General features: G+C 32.8%; 1 long non-coding RNA gene across 1 annotated transcript; it reads right to left on the reverse strand.

Moving 5' to 3' along the window:
• Positions 1-537: 537 nt before the first annotated feature.
• Positions 538-2,598, reverse strand: LOC132058483 (uncharacterized). Its single transcript, XR_009415319.1, has 4 exons — positions 2,486-2,598; positions 978-996; positions 796-884; positions 538-723 (listed from the first exon to the last, which is right to left on the reverse strand). It is a non-coding gene; the product is annotated as an uncharacterized LOC132058483 (long non-coding RNA).
• Positions 2,599-4,120: the final 1,522 nt, after the last annotated feature.

The raw sequence follows: 4,120 nt of genomic DNA on the forward strand, positions 1-4,120 counted from the left end.
TAAACTATGTTGTAAAAGTTTAAAGGTATCTTTTTCTGCTATGTCTGACAATACACTTTGACCTTTAACTGCAAATGGGACAGAAGTGTTTTACATTGAAACAAGGTGTTACTTGGTATAGCCATCAGCCTTCTGTTGCCCGATGTTCTTTCTCTTTCCGCCAGATATAGGAAATAAAATCTCGTAACAAACATATTATATAAGAGAACTGATGTTGAATTTTTTTTCCTTTTCCAATGGTGATCGATGTTTTAGGTATTGTATGAACTATTCGTGAGAGAGTTGACAACTCAAGTTACTACAAAGAGATATCTCATTTTCTATAATTTAATTAGGAGTGGCAAACGGGCGGTCAGATCATAAATGGGCAGGTCGAAACAGGCTAAACAAAGTGGATAAAATATCCGACCCGTCCATATTTAACATGGATAAAAAATGGGTTAACCAACGGATAATATGGATATCCATATTATGCATGGTTTCAAAAATAGTCAAGCCAAAAAAAGTATCTATCTCGATATCCATTTTTAGTGGGTAATATCCATTTTTGATCCATTTTTAAATGGTCAGTTCTCCAACCCATATCTAATGGGTCGCATCAGATGGTTACTTATTTTTCTGACCAGTTTGCCAGCCCTAAATTTCATGGTTTATGAATAAGCAAGGCTCACCTCTGTTATACCAGCTAATCACTAGAGAGCTAACAAATATATGAGTCCGGACCTGTAATCAGCAAGCCAGTCATCAGTAAAGAAGCTTCAAAATGCCTAGGTGATATCCAAGGAAAATACTAACCTTGGGGAAACTCCACAAAATTCCCCAGATTACGTATAATCTCGAACCTATCTATGGCAGAGTTGCTGGTATTGGAGATCTTACCAAACCTATTGGACAATGAGAAAGATAAAGGAGTTATTATAATATCAAACCTTACCTAAACAAAAAACATAAAAATGCTTCAGATCAGATAAACGTACCTACTAGACTATGAAGTATCTGTTCCGCAATTTATATGGAAAAAGAAATCAACTGTTAGGCTTCATTCAGTATTTGCATTTTGGGATGACTACACTTACAATATTACAGCTAGAATAACGATAACAACATCATCGTCAAAAGAAAAAAATCACTATCCCTGCAGCATTTATTCCCATCAATTCAACTAAGAATATCAAGAAACTTATAGAAAGAGAACTGGAAGGAACTACCAAATAGTAGTACCAATAGATAAAAGAAAATTTTATAGACTAGAAGAGATAGTAACAAAGGAATTTTATCATTCTCAGTTTTTTTTGGCCTGGTTGTTGAGGCTAAGGTGCCAAAATTTCAAGGTTATGAGTTTCAATACTTATTTGGTGAAGGACTACTTTTACTTATATGATGGACTTCACAAATGTAGGTAATCTTATCCTTATTATGTGATTATTCATGGTTTTGTAACTCATCCATACAATAGACTATACCCCAAAAACCATAGGCAGATCCGGGATTTAATATTTATGGGTTCTATCTTTAAGTTGAACCAAATATACCTTTATAGTTATGGGTTCATATCTACTATTATTACAATTTTAGTAGTAAATATTTACCCATAAATTAATACTCCGCGTTGAAAGTACTGGGTTCATATGAATCCGGTATTCTAAAGCTACATACGCCCCTGCCCAAACCTTGTTCCAAAGTTCAGTCATTTGAATCGACAAGAATCTCTCTATTACCATCCCCCTAATTCTAACATAGCATTATATCCTACATCCATAATTATCATACATCTTAAGGGTCGTTTCATTGATCGTATTGGAACAATTAATCCCAACATAAAATTCCGCATAAGATAATGCAGTGTTTGGTTGGCTGCATAAGATAAATGATTATTGCACTGCTTTTTCGTTAGTGTTAAGCTATGGGGGAATCTACATATTATTTTTATGCAAGATAAAGCCCTAATAATAAGAAATATGTGCATTAGCAAATGTGGAGATTAAACTATCAAAAGACAGAAATGCTCTCTTAGTAAGTAATGTATATGTATAACCATCACTTCATTATTAATCACCACATAACAATCGTTCATAATTAACCATGGCATAAACAATACCTGCACTATAATTCCACATAACTAGTAAGCTTACTTAGTGCTATATGCACAACATAAAAAGAAACAACAACAACAACAATCCCACAATGGGGGGTCTGGGGAGGATAAAGTGTACGCATACCTTACCCCTACCTTGGAAGGTAGGGAGGGTGTTTCCGAAAGACCCTCGGCTCAAGAGAAAACATGATGAAAAAATGTCAGATAAGGACAAACTCTTCAAAGCAAGAGATGAAAATGAAACTTACTAAAGAGAAAAAAAAAAAACATGATAAAGCAGTCTGAAAGAAAACACCAGTAGCTACCACAGATAAATAAGATAATCGAATAAACAACAGATAGTAGTAGGAATCAAAAGGACAACATAAAGAAACATAGCCTCAAATTTACCTCCAAAAAAGCAGCAGTTTGAGCAAAAAACAAAGGCTTTTCCACAGCAACATAAACATGTTCATGCCCAGATTCTTTTATAGTTTTCACACCAAAATAAAATACTTGAAACCTGAACACCAATAACACCAAAATTCATCACACAACAACCAAAAAAAAAAACATGATAAAGCAGTCCGAAAGAAAACACCAGTAGCTACCACAAATAAATAAGATAATCGAATAAACAACAGATAGTAGTAGGAATCAAAAGGACAACATAAAGAAACATAGCCTCAAATTTACCTCCAAAAAAGCAGCAGTTTGAGCAAAAAACAAAAGGCTTCTCCACAGCAACATAAACATGTTCATGCCCAGATTCTTTTATAGTTTTCACACCAAAATAAAATACTTGAAACCTGAACACCAATAACACCAAAATTCATCACACAACAACCAAAAAATTACAAAATGTGAAAAAAAAAAAAAAAAAAAAAAAAAAAACATCAAGAATTCCAAAAGGGTATTCAACTTACCATCCAAAAAAGACAATCCAATTGTGAAAAATGAGATACACACGCCTTAGACTTGGTAAAAATCTAGCCATTGAAGAACTAAAAGAATCTCAAGAACTGAACTACAAACTCTTTAGATTTTTGTATAATCCAAGAAACAGAAAAGGGTATTTAAAGAATTAATCTTTATGCAAAATTAAACTATGTAGGTAGGTAAATTACCCACCTTTATTCAGTGTAGCTTAATTCTTTCTTTTTAACTGATTTCGAAACAGAAAATGTAAATTAATGCAGGGTGTACAAAACGACACCGTAACATGCGAGATCAGTGGGGTTTAGACACCAAAGAAGAAGAAAAAAAGCGAAATTTGAAGAAAAATTAAAAAAATGGTATTTGAAAGTTGGAGTTACGTCTGATAAAAAATACAACTTAAAAAAATGTTGAATTTTATGAGTGATTTGAAGTGAAAAATGTAAAAAATATTTATTTGGAGTTTTTCCAACTTGAAGTTGATTCCGGATAATTGTAACAATGAGTCCGGAACGAAAATGATCCAATAAAAATCGAGTTGAACCAAAACACCCCACGAAAAAAAAGTGTGACAAAAGTATCTTTAACGCAATATTTTACAGCGTTAAAGGAGCTCCCTTTTTTTTTTTGGTTAAACTCCTCTTTCTTTCACATTTTCACATTTTTTTACGCACACTAGCCATAGATTAATCATACTTCGAGACTCCGAAACTTGAATACATTTTATATAGAACCCTACTTATTTTTGTGCGATTAATAAGGTAGGTTCAATACATCAAGGATACGCAAAACTTCGGATTGTCATTTTAGTGGTTGAAAAGTGCTCGAATTCCATTTTTGTTTGAAGATTGTTATCATTAGCTTTAAGTTATTTATGTTTTAGGGTTTCGTGTTATTTTTAAATTAATGCGTAACTTTATTTCGAATATGTCACTATTTTTTATAAACGATAGAAAGACTAAGATAATATTTATAAATATAAATAGATACGCAAAATATATATAATATTTACTTAAACTGTACAACATAATTGTATATACACTATCTTGGATGGGTCCCACGTGTGTTATGCCTGAGACTATTCATAGGCCTAAGGCTCATACCATCCCC

This window comes from Lycium ferocissimum, chromosome 5 (genome assembly GCF_029784015.1).
Source record: "Lycium ferocissimum isolate CSIRO_LF1 chromosome 5, AGI_CSIRO_Lferr_CH_V1, whole genome shotgun sequence".
Taxonomy (NCBI): domain Eukaryota; kingdom Viridiplantae; phylum Streptophyta; class Magnoliopsida; order Solanales; family Solanaceae; genus Lycium; species Lycium ferocissimum.